The following is a 16,663-nucleotide window of genomic DNA, read 5'->3' as shown; positions in this document are numbered from 1 at the left end:
CTCACCCCAAACACACTGAAACCTCTGCTAAATTGCTGTATAATTTCAGGATGTGCAGGGGATCCCCACAGAACTCATATCCACAGAGCTGAGTGGTGTAAACTGCTGTCACAAAATGCCAGGATCCACAAAAATTCACTGCAAAGCAGCTCTCTCTCATGGCCTTGACACTTTGTCCCTCAAGCCTTATGCAAGCAAAGGGCTGTTACTGTGAGTAGGAATTTGGCCCAGCCAGGGTGCACGTAAGGACAGCAGGACTTACTGCCTGAGCCGAGAATTCGAGAACGAAGGCTGCAATGGAGACAGAGAGCAGATCATAACAAGAAATTTTACTAGGGTTTCCAGTGTGTTTACTAAGTGTCCTTTGCAAAAAGGTTAAGATATTGCACAGTTTTCACACAGTTTCCAGACCACAAGGGAACACAAAGCAGTTCCATTTAGAGAATTACAACTTCAGTTTGCTGTTCAGAGAAGCTCAGAAAGCCGAGATTAAACTAGGAAAAGAATGAAAATATAAATGTCCATACACCACTGGGGATTTGATCAGATTCAGGTAAAATCAGTGGCAAAAGAATTAAGATGTCCCTTTGTTTTAAAAGTAGAGCTTAAAATGGCTATATAAAAATGCACATACAAAAGTTTAAATAAACTTATTTTCCTGTCTAACTGTAGGCTTTATTAACTCCCAGATACAATCCTTTAAGATTATATAGGACCTTTCACCTGAGAAACTGAAATTTCTTCAGGCTTTGAGCAATACCCTTTGGAGATAAGCATGCACTACTTGTAAATGAGAAAACAAGGCAGAAAACCAAAAAGCAAAATGAAATGCACACAGAGCAAGTGAGTTGTCCAAACAGGAAACCATTAGGATTAAAGCCCAGATTTTTCAACTCCTATATCTCTGCTTTTGCTACAAAAAGAGCCATTCTAAAATGGAGATGTTTAAAAGCCAATGACAAGATAGAGACATATCTACAGGACAGTCCAACCTCCTTAAATTGGAATCACCCCGCACAAGAGGCTCGCTCTTTCTATGAGGAGTCAACTGCGCTCCAGATCAGACACTTCAGTTAGGTAGTCAGAGCCATTTACGAGCAGTATTGCCAAAGAACTTTAAGAGCAAGCATGGGAATCCATGCCATAATAGGAGAGATTATCCACTACTGTATCTCACTAGCTGGTAAGAAAAACAATCTTGTTATCCAAACTCCAAAGCTTTGGACTTTATATTACTATTATAAGTAGATATTCATAGATACACACAGAGCTGTCTCCAGGGGTGTTGGTGCTGTATAAACAGACAGCAAGCTAAGGTTACTCTAGTTCAACTGCTCAGATAGGACTGACTCCTTAACAAAGCTGTGAACATCTCCAAGCTTCAATCTGCCTGAGCGTCTCTCTCACAAACCCACTGTCCAGTCACGGACTTCAGGGCCAGCTCGAATAAATTCCATTACTCTGAGGTTTCCAAGGGTGTGGGAGTCCCTCACTGACTGGCAGCCTTTCTCAGCAAGGGTGAGGTATGCATGGGGTGGCAGCATTGTGGACGGTGCCTGCATTGCCCTGCTCTCCAGATCTGTCAGCCTGTAGACATTCATGAGAGCCAAGACATACACAAACAATTTTAATAATTGTAAATAACAATCCTTTTTTTACACAAAGGCATCTAACCAAAGAATTTCACTGCCAAAAATATGCCTCGCTATTTAGTTAAAAAAATGTTTCTTTTACACCAAGCAAGACAACATTAAATGCCTCTAACAATCAAACATACAATACACTTCAGATATTATTTTCAGAGTAGCAAATTGAAAACACTCTGCCCTAACTCTGCCCACTTATAAAACACTCTGCCCTAACGCCACTCAAATTAGTAGTTAGGTTAGTGCTAGTCAGCTAATGCTAGTGTTAGATGAGATGTTATAAAAACATGCTTTCTCTGAAACAGCAACACATCACACACACAACAGCCATCTTGCCCAGGAAAAGGTGCCGAATTTCCTGCCTCCTGAGAAAAGGGACAGGAAGGGCAAGCACCAACCCTGATACTTACATAGGAATTCAGTCGAGAAAGGAAGAATAATGCCTGAATTATGAAGGACAGAGATACAGCAAAGATATACACATACTGGAAACGTTCAAAGGGTCCTGCAAACTAAACCTTTATTCAGACTAAGAACAGAGGCAGCTCTTTGGCATTCTCTAGGGAAACCACATTTAACTCTTCTAGAGAGTTTGTAATTGCTATGAGCAATAATGATTTATTTCTCTTCTGGTTTATGTCAATTTTATACCATCCATCCTGGTAACAATTGAGTGACTCTCCAGAATCTTTCTCATAGTTTTTTGCATTAGGAATCTGGATTAACAACTGTGACATGTTTGTACGTCTCCAGACAGACATATATTTTGAGACAAAAGAAGGACTCGGGTTGTTCTAAACCATGTTTTCCTGGCTCTCTGCTCAACTGGTATCTGTAAAGGAATCTCAGGGATAAGAGAGCACGGAGCACAGAACCTCTCCCAGGACTCAAGCTAATGACATCATTTCTATGTCAGGATGAATCAAAGTTGCCAGAAATTATTTTGGCTCCTTCGATTTCTACAGACCTCCACGAGAATTAATATTCCTAATTCTTAGTTTTGAAAAAGCTGTACCTTACATTTGGCCCTATGTATGTCACAGTACTGTACAATCTGGCAGGATTTAAACCCAGATAGTTTGTGCTGAGTGCACAGTAGTAACTAACAATACAAGCGGCCTTTTATTCTGAGTATTGGGTATAAGAATTTACAAGCTTGTATAATGTTCCAGAGTTGTAATATTACACATCTTGGAGATTTACTGTAATTCCTATTGATATGAACAACAAAAAAATTCTTTCTGAATGAAATGTTGCAAGTTAGTGAAGACTTCTATTCTCTGCTGCATAATCTGATTCATGTTTACCCTCAACATTAATATTAGCTGTGACAGCTGTATTAAGAAATGCCTACAAAAAAGTAGCAGCTCTACAAACTCTCAAGTTCCTGCAGTGACTGCTGAGCTCTTTTTATTCAAATAACATAACTTAAAATAAATACAAACTGTTTCTTTTATTTTTCACTCATAGAATGTGATTTTTTATGTTTGGCTTTTGCAATTCTTAAAAAAAAAAAAAAAAAAAAAAAAAAAAAAAAAAGAGAGAAAGAAAGGAAGTCATCTCCCTTATATCAAGCATTTCCCATAAACTCCCCCGATAGGTTCATTGCCAATATTTTTGCTGCTAGTCTCCATGGATACCTATACAATGGCTTTCAAATCTGTTTCTTAGAAAGGACGATTCCAGTCCCATCCTTCAGCCTCTGGAGATTGTTAGTAATTGCTGAGATGTTCTGATGGTCAATGAGGCTATCCAAATAACTGTAAAACTGATTACAGTGCTACATTAAAATACTTGTTTTAAAATACTGTACCCACATTAGTAAGAACTTGACAAAAAAATGGCAAAAAAAAAATATCCAGAAATTTTGGTAATTTAAATATAGTATTTTACTTTAATTATATTAAATTTAAAATATAAATTATGTACAATTAAACATTTTAAAGCCAACTAATCATTTTGGTATTCTCAATTTTTCCACTGCTTTATTTCTTAGCTCTCTTATCCCTTTTGATGGTATAATAATGGCTTGATGGGGGGGGCGGGGGGGGGAGGGGAGGGAAAGTAAGACATAAAAAAGATTTAGAAGATCATAATTTAAAATACTGGGTTTTGCATTAAGAAGTTTTATTTTTTAACCTATTTTAATAAATTCACATCTATCATTTTAGAAAAATGCAGGCTTACGCACATATGCAAATGAAGGTCTTGGTGGCTAGGTCACAGTCTGAGTTTCTTCTCAGTAGCGTCCATGCAGATAGCCAGCACGTGCAATGAAATGTAAGTCAAGCACTCTGCAAGTGGGGCTAGTTAAATGCGAACTGCTACAGAAATAGTAAAGTAGTAAGCTATAGAACCTGATTTTTTCAGAATAAGGGAGAGGCAGATAAACAAACAGACTTTTGGCAAGACTTTAAGACTTTTTTTCGAACTTACAGGAAAATTCGAATGAAATCAGAAAAAAAAATAAAAATAAAAAGTCATGTATGTTAAGAACTAGGGGTCCCAGTAAGGAACGAGAAGTTTAAGCAACTGATTTTTAACTAGTGATTACTGCCATGATCCATTTGTGAAAATAGCCCTGACATTCAATGGAAAAAGTAGTGAATCATTGAGCTGAAGCTCAAATATTAATGACAGCCAGTAATCACTTTGGTGCCTTATACATTTGGCTTGATTGGATGTCAGCCCTATTTCTCTGGTCTTTTTGGCTGGAAGCAGATTCCCCTGACGTCCTCCGGAGCACTATGGTGAGAGCCCATCCTGCCACCCTTCCCTCGCTCCCCCTGTGCTACAGAAAGTCACATGCACCTGTGGAAATGTGTAAGAGACAGAAGACACATCAAGGGCCAGGATCGAGGTCTGTGGCCTTTTTCACCTCACAAAACCATTGTGGAAAAGCCAAAGGACTACCCAGTGACTCAGGAAATTGCACTGTACCATTAATCCTAGGCTCTATTTATGGGACCTGTGCAAAATAACAGCTATTATTATGAGCTCATGCTCTGGCAGCTATGGAAGAGCAGCAAAGCACCTCCATGACTTAAATACTACTTAAATGAGCGTGTGAAACACAGAAGTTGATCAAGAGAGCCTCTAAGAAATGGCTTACTCCCAGGAAATCTGACAGGCACTTTGTCTTGCTTGGAGACAACCAAGAGTTAACAGGATTTTTACATTTAATATCAACTAGGGCAAATCACAATATATGTGACTGCATTTTCTTCCAAACTGTACACATTGAATAGTCAATTACTTTTACTTAAAAGCTCGTCTACTATCTTGGCTTCTTTAGGTAGGTCAGATATTCATTTTTTTCCTCATTATCTTCAGTATTATGAAACTTGACAGTGAAAATATCTGAAGTTCCTCTTTTATGGAGAATATATCTTGTACAGAAAGTGTCGCCTTCCGTACATCCTGAACTCTCTTTTCATGACCCATCTCCTTAGGCTAAAAGGTCAAAGGTTGGCTAGCCATTACTTTTCTGAAGGACTCAAGAGCTAACTTATAGAGGCCATGCCAGCCCTCTGTTCACAGTGGCGGTGTTCAATTTACCTAACTAATAGGTTATTTCAGTTAAACATTCACATCCTGTGCAGGGTGATTTTCTGACCTACAAATGGTATCGGTGCTATTGTTGATACACCCTTTCAGAATCTGTGGTGCATCAGTAAATGTGTTTTTTCTGCACAAGCATCCTTGAATAACACAAGTCTATTTGTACAAAGAGTACGGCAGGAAGCGAAGCTAAAAACTGAAACCTAAGATGAAATTTGAAGAGATAATTACAGTTAAAAGAATTTCTGTTTGATTACTGGGCTTTACAACTGGGAGTGTCCTATTGCACTCACATTAATATAATCTTGGCAATCTGAGAACGACTGTGCAAAAGAAAGAAAACTACCATTCTCCACAGATGTGAATCAGCAGAATTGTGTTTTCTCAACTGGGAAGTGGTTTAAACTTCCTCTTTCATCTCTTATTGTTTTTAGAAAATTGTCTTGTGATTGTTCTGCAGCTACTCAAACTAAACCACTCCCTGGATAGGCCCAGGATATACTTTGATTTCATTAACAATCTGAAACAAAAACCAAAGGACCTAGGAATAGGAGTAGATACATACCAGAAGACATAACGCCATCTCCATGGCGCCAAGGTTTCTGGAGTCTGGTTTGATGGTGCTGCTTTTTGTTTCATTGCTTTTGGTTTTGGTTTGGTTTTTGTGTTTTTTTCTCCCATTTCAAGCAATGCTGGACTTTTGTTAAATGTAGGTAGCCAGGAAACAATCTCTTTGCTTAAAAAGAGAGAGGATGTCCTCCATTCTTCCCTTGGCAGCACATACTTAGTATGAAACTAACACACCCCCTGCTACTTCCCTTGTAAATCCCATTGTTGTGAACAGAAGATTGTTTCTGAAAGCTACAAGTCTCTATGAATGTTGTGGGATTCACTGTGGCTCGTATTTATATACACTGAAAACTACAGAGGCTTAAATCTGGCTGTAACAAAAATGCTCTTACAAAGAGCTCCCTTCACCCTGATGCGCCCTTTGCCTAGATTGCAACTCCTGCTCTGAAGTACCACGCACAATATCGTCTGACTGTCTTCCAGCTGCAGCAAGGCTGACGCTGCAACTATTGAAATGCCCAAACCCTCCATTTTCTTTCACTGACAGGTGGAACTAACATAGAGAAGTAGGAAAAAAGGTTACAGGAAGAAGACTCTAATATCATCTTCTGCCAGCAACTGGTTTACAGACACAACCTGCCTGAAATCTGTTTGCCTTCATTTGCTTGAAGGGAATTGTTACGTTTTCACTTTCCTTCAGTGGTAGAATTGAGAGGGTGAGAAAGTTTTAACACAGAAATGAGCACCTAGCTTGGATCTTTGTCTTTTCCATGCCTGATGGCTCTGTCCATGCCGCATGCTCTCTTCTTAATAGTCATGGTGTTACACCAGGATACCAGAAACATCCCAGGAGTGAGGCCATGAATGCTAACCGGATTAAGCTCATTAAAATTACACTTTCCTTATTCTGGGTCACTAATACGTGAAAATTCCCCAACTATGGCTTTCAGTTTATACATATCAGAACTTGTGGGTACCTCAGATTTGACAGAAAGGGACAGAACCTACATTTTGTGGCCTTAATTCTGTAGGAGTGTTCTCAAGCGGGAAATGGTGGGAGCTGCTGAGCTGCAAACAGATGGAGGTGGGATGGGATCCATGGGCAATATACGTGTTTGCCTGCTTTTTCTCTCTCCTCTCAGCATCTGCCTCTGGCCATTGACAGAGACAAGCACAGGGAAGAGGAAGCTTTTGTCCCACTCAGAATGGCTCCTGTCACGGCCCTGTTCATGAGGGACGTCAACACAAGTGTGGTTACTGCTCTGCTCCTGTTCCACTTCAAGAAGGAAGTGAGATATGCTGAGGGTGTGAACAGGGAGACTTTCTTTCCCCGCTGATTTCCCATGAGCGTTTGGCCCTTGCAGCACAATACTACCAAAGCCCCTACACCAAAACCTTACCCCTGACAGGAGGTTCCTGCACTTGCACCACCAGAGAGTGACCAAGAGAAGGGCTCCAGGGCTTTTGGAGACTTAGCATCTTAGATGTAAGCAAAGGGTCTGAGGCAGAATCTTCACGGATTGTGGTAGTGACTAAAAATCACACAAATTCCTTCTGTACTTTTGTTTATATTGAATTAAAAACTATTAAGCAGTCATAAATCTCATCAGAGAGGTTTACAATTTTTAAACTGGAAAGAAAAAAAAGCCAGAATTTTAAACTAGAAAAAATTCACTTAGTCAGTAAAACACTTGAACAGACTAAGAGAGAATTGATTCCATGGCTATTAACATCAGAGTAGTCAGCTGCATAGCATTCACATTTCATTGTAGAAGCAGGCGGATAAACAATCTCCTTCCATTGTTTGTAGTAATCACAGGCTGCTAAATAATTTCATGTCGTTATTTCAGTTGTGCAACAAATAAGGGAAGCAGCAAATGAAGTCTAAAACTCCTTCTTTGGTTTTGTTCTGGTATTTAAAATCTGACTTTTTTTTTAAACCTGTTAAAGTCAAAACTGTGATTTGTGCATCATATACCTGAAAAATACAAAAAGGATTGTCATGCTTCTGCCAGAACAAAAGCGCATCCCAAATCCGTTTTCCCCAGAAACTGTGTTTATTTATATATGGGTTTTAAGATTCCACTCCTCTCATCGCCATATAGGAGTGAGGCCACGTAAAATGCATCAAATCTAATGGCATTCTGACAGCCAGTATAATTTAAGCTTTCAAATCTGTACGACACAGAAAGATTGGAAACTTATGAAGATAACACCAAAGGGAAAATGGAAAGCCATATTATTCAGTAAAATTCTCATCTCAAGCCTGCTAATCTCCTTTAAAATAGATTGGTTGTGAGGGTACCTAGAAAGCTAAGAAAGTCAATCAAGTTCTTAATTCCATTCACTCATGTTTGTATTCTGATAGCACATATTATGAAACAGACTCTATTGTTTCAGGCTCTGTTCAAATACAAAAGAAAAATAGTCCCAACCTACAGGAGTTAAGTAATGAAATGGATGGAACATTTCTAGCAGACTGGGGCTCTGCTTGTTCACCTTTAACATCTCCAACACGTGCTGCAGGTGGGAGGGTATCACTGCAAGATCAGTTTACACATCAGTTGCCTGATGCTTGTTGTGTTTTGCCTGGTACAATTTAGTATTGAACCCTTACTGCTGGCACAGATTAAAGGAAAACGCTTTCAATGAGATTCTCTGGTTTGGTTTTGTTTTCCAAAAACACATAGTAGCTGTGAGCTTAAAACAGATGTGTTTTATCCCTGATCTCCAAAGCCCAAATCTAGACCCAATTTTAAAATGGCATTTTAAAGACAACTCAGAGAACAATTGGAAAGTCTCACATGGGTTTTATGCCAGCTTTTTTTGCTGACTGGAGTTAAGTAACTCATTGTTCACGAGGCAGCACCTGAGAACACTGAAACGCAGAGTGACTGCTGTGAGCTGCACGTTCCTCTGAGTGTGCAGAGGATGAGCAAAGAGGAATCATACCTTTTAGAACTTTTTTGGGCTAACTAACCTACTCAGAATGCTTCCTATCACTAAAGGAGTTTATTTGGAGATGTCAGGTATGTTGGCCCAACCCTGAAGAATTTGTGTCCTAGTGACTTGAGCCATGAAAGTGGGAACTTCAAAGAAAAGAGCAGAGTCACACTGAACAAGGTGGATGGACAACTCAGAAGAGCTCATAAATGGGGAAGAAGGTAACCAGGAAAAGGAAATATAAAAAGGAGGAAGAAAAAATTGAGAGACATGCTAAAGAAACAAGAATTCCAATGAAGGAGCATGGTCAGCAGTAGAGTGGAGGAGGGTGAATTTACTGGCAAATGCTGCTTTAGTCATCCTGAAACTGTTAAGCGGTCAACTAGTTTCATCTGGAGAGAATTATCAGGGGGAGAGGGGGAGCAGACTCAGAAAACTGCCTGAGGAAGTGGTAGTGTCAACCCCCCATAGCCAGAAGCTCAGCTGTCAGCACGCTCATTCAGGTTGTGTGGGATCAGTTGCATTTTCTGGCTGATGGCATCTGAACCAACATTTCTGGAAGTGCCTTGCCCTTGGGCATTCAGAAGGCTGCACTGTGCTGAGAGGGAGGGAAGGAGCAGTCCCTCATGTTAACACTATTTCACTCTGTATGAAAGACTTTTACTCAGCATGTGTGAAGGATGAAGGAGCAAGGAGAAAATTACTCCATTACCTGACTGTTGACAAGATGGGATGAAAAGGTTGAAGTTGCTGAAGAGTGGGTATTTAAGATTTTCTGCAAAGTGAAACAACAAAAGGATAGACTGAGAGCAACTGAGGGAGCCCAGACCACATGCCAGTGAGGGCAGCTGTGTCCTCTCTTGGAAGATGCTCCCTCCAATCATGGCAGGCAGAATAGGAACAAAACATCTGTAATCCAGAGCAACTGCTTTAACTGCTGGGTAACTGGATGAAAACAAACTTACGAAAAAAAAAAAAAAAAAAAAAAAAAAGAAAAGGTTTGAAATATTTAGAACAAAAGGAGAATTTCACCTGACAAGCCACAGCAATTCATGTGTTTTTAAATTTGGTGAAGAGAAACTGTAACAATGATTTTCAGATTTTTTTTTATTTTTTTATTTTTGGATCAAGATAAAAATTGATTTATTGTGCAGATCTCAAAAGAGACAGAAACAGAAACAGTGGTCTTTTGGCTGTCAGACACAGGAAGTTTCAGGAGAATTCAGGCATCAGCTGTGGGGAAGATGCAAAGAGAAGCCAAAATCGAAGGCAAGAAAGCTGAAAAGGGAAAAATAAGATTCAAAGAGGAAGAGCTAGCCCCACCCTATTCTTTCTGGCACCACAGGCATCCAGAGTACATGACACATGATTCCTTCCACTGTATTACGGGAGTAGGAGGACTCGCTTGATTTCTACCACGCCTTCTTATCTACCATCTTCCACCTACATTTAAGATTTGCCAGAATTCAGATTTTCTCTCTTGGCAATATTCTCTTGTCCCTCCCTCATTTCAGTCTGAATGTGCTGGGGTTACCAAGGTTTGCTTTGATCCTGAACCAGATCTGAAGATACCTGCACAAGCCCCGCTGAAGCTATGAGCACACCCTTAGGTTAAGCAGGTTCTTCAGCACCGCTCTCTTATTCCCTCACAACTGTGTATATAAAATGTTGTTGTCTTTAAAAAGAAAAAAAATCTAGTTAGGCTACAGAAAGCAATTAATTCATTCATCCACCTCATTCTTCATCCATAGACATGTTCAAAAACATTCAATATAAGTAAATGTAATAGTGAAGCTGTTCAGAGACTTTGCTGTGAAGTGTCACTCAGAGAAGACTATAGTTGGCTAACTTGATGATCTTGCCTGCATTTGTGACCCACTTTTTCAGTTCCTAATGAGGATTAAAAATAACACAGCTAATATTCCTAACCATAGTTCAGTCCTGAGCCACACTGGCTTACAGGAGGAGGTTTTTTCATTTTTTTGATGCACTTTAGCTTATCTGAACAGTATTCAAAGGTTACACAGAGCCAGTCACAGCTCTCGGTGTCAAAGTGCAGTTCTCTACCTAGTAATTAAGAGCACTTCAACTGAGGGACAGAGGAACATGCTGAGCCCCAAACCCATTCAGCTTGATGTACATGAGCAGCCTAGGTAGTTCAAGGGGACCAGCTGTGTGAGAGTGTGGATCTTTGTATCGTTAATAGTGAGGAGCTCCTGTGTGTAAAGCAAACATAAGTCTTCAGGATATCAAGTTACCCATGCTAGAGACTACAGAAAGCATAAAATATAGCTCACGTGTTGCTTTAAACTATCTCTTGGCTTCTTTTATACCACCAGTAGAAAAATGGGATTTTTCCAATTATTTATCCTTACTGTGTTTTAATGTCCCGTCTTGAAATATAGTGCAGAGTGGTCTAACAGCACTCCAGGAGCATGTTCAGGAACAAGCACACAGCTGCGGAGTGGTTTGAGCCCTCTGCAGTACACCATATCCCTGTTACTTCTGTGGTGACCCATGGAAAGGGCAACCTTACAAAACACAAGATTGCTGTTGAGTTTTCATGACTGGTTAAATGAGCCAAAAGCCATTGTGATTCATGAAATCATTTTTATGCATATCAATAGGATTGCCTATCCTGTGATAATTGCATAGTTATGGTTATGAATCTCATAATTAACCTGTCTTAAAAAAAAAAAAAAAAAAAGGCATCAGACCAGTCAGCTCAAAAGAGGAATTTCTGTGGTGCACTACATTATGCACAATTACTGCAAATCAACACAATCTTAATTATTAATCTTTTGTATTTGCATAGCACTTTTCATCCAGAAACACTCTGAAAGCTGTGTACAAAGAATACCAAAGAAATGCTGCAAGCTCTGGAATCCTGGAGCAACACTCCCCTGTCCCAGGGAGCATTCAGTAAATGGGGATAAAAGTCCTTGGCCCCTCACACCAAGACAAACCCTGCCACTAATGCAAAGTACCACAGGACTTCTGAAATTCTTACAAACGCAGAAAGGAGCTCTGCTTTGATATACAGGGGGCTGAAACTTTTGCATTGTTCTTATTTGGAAGAAAGCAATCTTGAGATATCTTACAAGCATTTCAGTACAAAACACTAGATATCACAGTTCATGCTTCAGCACTGCTGAAGAACCCACAAACTTCTGTATCGACCCCAATCGCACCCATTTCCCAGTCTTTACCTTGTCACATCTATGGTGCCCATTTATGCTATGAACACTTATTTTCCATCTTCTTATCTGTGCTGTTCAGCCATCTTCTGCTCATTCAAATCCTTCCTCACAGAGGCTTGAGCAACACAACTCAAGGAGGAAGTTAATTTTAAAAACAATAGTTAAAATATATATGGCTCACTATCTAATTATGCATGAGATCTCTCTCATACAGATAATAAACTCTGCAGAACAAGTATTATTCCTTTTTTTTTTTTTTTTGCTCTTATAAGCCAAGTAGTTTGTCATCTTCTAATAAATTTATTGCTAGGCTTACGTAACAGCTAAAATACACCTCTCTACTTGGTATTCATAAAGCAACGCATGTTGGTCAATTAAATCACAACAACATTATGTGGCCTCTCCATTGTCACAGGTTCTTTAAAAGATTGTTGCAGATACCCCAAGAATAGAACAGTTCTGGTTTAAATACAGATAGATATCAGAGTCAGAAAACAGGTCCTGCTCACACAGACGCTGGGATGTGTCACACCACATCCATACACCGAGGTGTCACTGAAGCAGTGTTACTTGCTGCTGCTATTTACCTCCTTTCAGGGGGTCAGGAGAAAAACTTCTGCCCAGACCAACTCCCACTTTCACACCATAGCCATGACATTGTTGTATAATCAGACAATAGCAAAAATAAATAAACAAACATTGTCAGTGCTGTCTCCTCACTCCTGTTTACATTTTAATGAACTACTCTAGTAATAACTTCCAGTTCCCCCATTTCCAGAAAGCCAGCACTCCATAAATATTGAGTTGTACTATTATCTGCTGACGTACCAGATTTCTATAAACAGAGAAAATCCAGACTTATCACTGGGCCTAGCTGTTGAAAAAGGTTAGTATAGCTAAATAACAAAACAGGAATGTTGTTTACTTGTTAATGTTCTACTAATGAAAAAAAAGCTGTTATGGCTTTGATTAATCTAGACCATACTGGACAATTCTGGCATAACTTTCCTCGAGGAGTGACTATTGATTTCCTTTTCATTCTACACTTTGATACAACATATCTGGAATCTAGCCCAGGTTTCATAACTGCTACTATCTCCACATTAACAGCCTGTGCAAGATTAGAAATAGCTTTTTGAAGATAGATGCAAGGGTGAGGCAATCCAAGAATTTTCTCCATTTCCACAGGTTGAGCTTTTACATCTGTCTGTGTAACAGCTTTTAAGGAATTAAAGGTGTTTGTAGGGATGATCAAATTCATCAATTGCAACTAATTAATTCTGCCATTGTTTAATCTTTTAGCACAGCATTGTTTTTTCCTCTTCCTTTCTCTGTCTGTATTTACAATACCTGGTGTAGACACTGTAATTACCAGATACTATGGGATGGTGACTACTTTATCAGCATGAGCTTGGGAGAGCCACATAGTCTCATAAATGGTGAAGTCAAGGGAGTAAAACCAACAGTCTCAAGTAAGTGCCAGTAAAATCTTTGTACTACTCCTCTCCATCTCATATCTTGTATTCGGTCTGATGATACTCTGTATATAAGTCTGTATTCTGTACCGACTCACTCCTTCTGTTGATTTATACACACACAAAGCACGGGCATTGCATGTCTGAAACGCATAGGTTAGGTAAGCAGTTTTCACCTACGAAGAGCACCATAATCAAAAGTCCACGGTAATATCCAAGCACAAAAAAAAATTAAAGAATATTTTTAAAATACTGAATGTACTGTGTTAATTGCCTGGCACATGTGAAACATCATCAGAATGTATTCTAGTCATTTCTAGGAACACATAGCAGAATCAGTGGCATAGTATTCATGTCTCAAATAAGTCTTCTCTGAGCATTGGTATATTCTGTTTTTCTGTTTTACTGTTTTCTGTTTTTTCTGTTTTCTGTTTTAATCACAGAATGGTTATGCTAAAAAAATTGCATCTGAAAGTCATAAAAGGCCCAGCCATGTAGTGCTGGGTTAATCACAAAAACACTGCAATAAATTAGGAGTTTTGTCACTTTGAAATAACACAGATTAGGACCTGGACCATGGAATGGTTATGAAGCGATGACACAATACCGAAACCAAAGTCAACTGCGGTTTCAGAATGGATTGAAAAAGGCTTTTCCAGCAGTTAGGGGAACAGCAGTGCCATGTAAAATAAATAAATAAATCCAGTTGTTCCTTTCTGATGCATCCTTTGAAACTGGTATATCTGTGCAAAGAAGGTCATAGAATAAGAGCAGAAAAGAGAAAGCCTCGTGGAAAAGAAATCCAGAGAGCTCAAAGAGCTGGCTTGGTTAGCAAATGCCAAGAAGAGACGAGATCATTGTTTATGAGTACAGCTGTAGGAACAAGCACTAAAGAAGGAAAACCCATTTAAACTCATAAACAGTATTTGCTCATTCACAAATTAATATAAGCTGGCCTGGAATAATGTCAGCTGATAATCGAAAGAACATTTCTAATTATCAGAGCAATCAGACTTTTAAAAAAACTTCAAATCAGAGCAGAAAAAAAAAAAAAAAAACATGACTTTCAGTACATTTCTAAGGAGAACCATACATTGTGAGGTCTGTATACAAGGGTCTCAGTGGTCTTCAAAGCTTGCCAATCTTGGGTACACACATATGACACAAAACAAGGGACACACCAAAGGAAGAGGCCTATCTGACCCTAACGACATTTCTCAGTTAAATTAAGGTCTCTCAAGGTCTCTTTTGCAGGCCAAAGAGTGGATAGAAATGGTTAAGGAACGAATATGCAATGGAAACCCACCCTCATTGTGGCAGAGGTTTGAGAGATGCTGGACAAGGTAAGGTGTGCCACAGTCCCCACACGTAACGGCTGCCACGGATAAAGTGCCGACACAGGCACCTGGACTCCTCTGACTGTCTGCTGCAATTCGCCTTCGACAACTGGCAAGGGGCACTGCAGCCCAGTGGTGCAGGGAAGAGAAGGGAGGAAAAAAAAAAAAAAAAAAAAAAAGGCACCACACCACTAAAACTGTCCAAACAACAGAAAAACAAATACTAGGTATAGAGTTTTCAGCTCTGTAAAAGGTTTCTTCTAGGACATGAGCTGTTATCAAGGGATGTTGCAACTGCCTGTTAGGAAGAGCTCTCCACTACTGAGAATGGTTGGGGAAAAGAGCAACCTCTGGGCACTGAAAGTCTTTAAAGACCAGCTGCAAGCTGCAGAAGTCTCTGGCTGAAAGTTCTAGGAAAAGTTGATTTTATCTTGGAGGAGGAATAATGACAAAATGACCTTTGCACCCTATCTATTTATTTATCAACCTGAGCGGTGGGTGCAGGTTTTCTACTTTTTCCTTCAAACCACAGAAATAAGAGAGAAAAGAAAGCAAGTGCCCAAACTCAGCTTCACATGACCCTTGACAAAACCAGTAGCAGGATTTGCTTCATAGCCCTGAAAAGAGCAAGCCACGCTCTGGATTTGGTTTCTGCCAAAGCTCATTTCAGAAAAGCTATAGGCCTAATGGGAGCACAGACTGGGCTTTCCTATTCATAATCTAGTATCCTGAAAAGCCAAAAACCCATGCTGAACTGAGCTACTGAGAAGTTTTCTAGCATGGGGATCAAGGGTCATGGGAATGGGCCGTATTTCAATGAATAGCTCCCTCTTCCTAGCAGTGAGATCCAATCTCATGTGCACCAAGTAGATTATTACCCCCTTGGTGTCCAGTTGCATTCACATGCAGAGTCATTTGGAAAAGTGAAAAATCTGCTTCTTATATTTAAACTAGATATTACAGTTACAAAAGAAAAATTATTTCCCACTTTACTGTTTCACGCTGGTTTCATCACTTCTGTGGACTCTCTTAACCTCTTCTCCACAGTAGTTTAGTCCACGACTACTGCTCCAGCCCCTAATAGCTGGGGCTTTTCCCATTTCAGCACTGGCACATACTCAGCAGGATACACAGGCATACCACAGCACTGAAAACCACTGCATTTTCTCTAAAGGAATTATCGCAACCACAAATTTTAGGCCTCAGCTCTCAAAGCCCAGTATGTTTTTCAGCTTCTCCCTTTATGTAGCTCTAATTATTATAACATTGTTCTAATCACTGTAAATATGATACAGAGTCTACTAGACAAGAAAATCCATGGCTCCGTTTTTCACATGCAGTGAACTTGGAATGCCGTTGTAATGCAACAGTAAAGAAAGCAAGAGTACTTCTTGCACATATAAATGGAAGAACGTCAGTAGGGCAGAAAGATGACATTAGCACTGTGACAAAACGTAGCGCCATGAGTTTTATATCTAAGCTTCAAAGGGGATTTGACAGAGGTCCGAAGAAAACAAGAAAAATAATTTGAGCTCTGGAAAATCCACCTTTTAATTAGACTCTTCAGGAGCTCAGTCTATTTACAGAAGAAAAGATTAGGAAGGGATCTGTCCATGGGGAATGTCTGCACAGAAATCTGCAAAGTCACAGTGGATAGCACAAACTTATAGTTTTCAAGAATGTGGTTTGAGCAGGGGAAATAGTCTAGCTCAACTAGCACACAGATTTTAGCACACTAGGACAATTTTCCTCCCACCTCAAGCAGCAGTAGCTCACCTGGGCTCCACTGCTGCTGTAGCCAGTCTGCTGCCGGGACCCAAGAGGCCTGGGGTGTCAGTATTACCAGCGCACCGCTTCAGTGTGTCCACTGTAAAGACAGACAGTTGGCCTGCTCAGTGTCCCATGTTAGGGGAAAAAAATGATAGCCTTTG

At 39.8% G+C, this 16,663-nt stretch overlaps 1 long non-coding RNA gene across 2 annotated transcripts in view; it reads right to left on the bottom strand.

Moving 5' to 3' along the window:
* Positions 1–16,663, bottom strand: part of LOC118172969 — a 156,991-nt gene that overhangs the window by 103,780 nt on the left and 36,548 nt on the right. Inside the window, exon 1 of one of the 2 annotated variants that reach the window (XR_004753948.1) lies at positions 16,489–16,599. The exons of the other annotated variant lie outside the window; for it this stretch is intronic. This is a non-coding gene — a long non-coding RNA (uncharacterized LOC118172969). Of the gene's footprint in view, positions 1–16,488; positions 16,600–16,663 lie in introns of those variants that run through there. 2 annotated transcript variants of the gene reach the window in all.

Source organism: Oxyura jamaicensis, chromosome 11, assembly GCF_011077185.1.
Source record: "Oxyura jamaicensis isolate SHBP4307 breed ruddy duck chromosome 11, BPBGC_Ojam_1.0, whole genome shotgun sequence".
In the NCBI taxonomy this organism is placed as follows: domain Eukaryota; kingdom Metazoa; phylum Chordata; class Aves; order Anseriformes; family Anatidae; genus Oxyura; species Oxyura jamaicensis.
The sequence above is the reverse complement of the archived record's forward strand: the minus strand, read 5'-3'. Positions and strand labels throughout refer to the sequence as shown.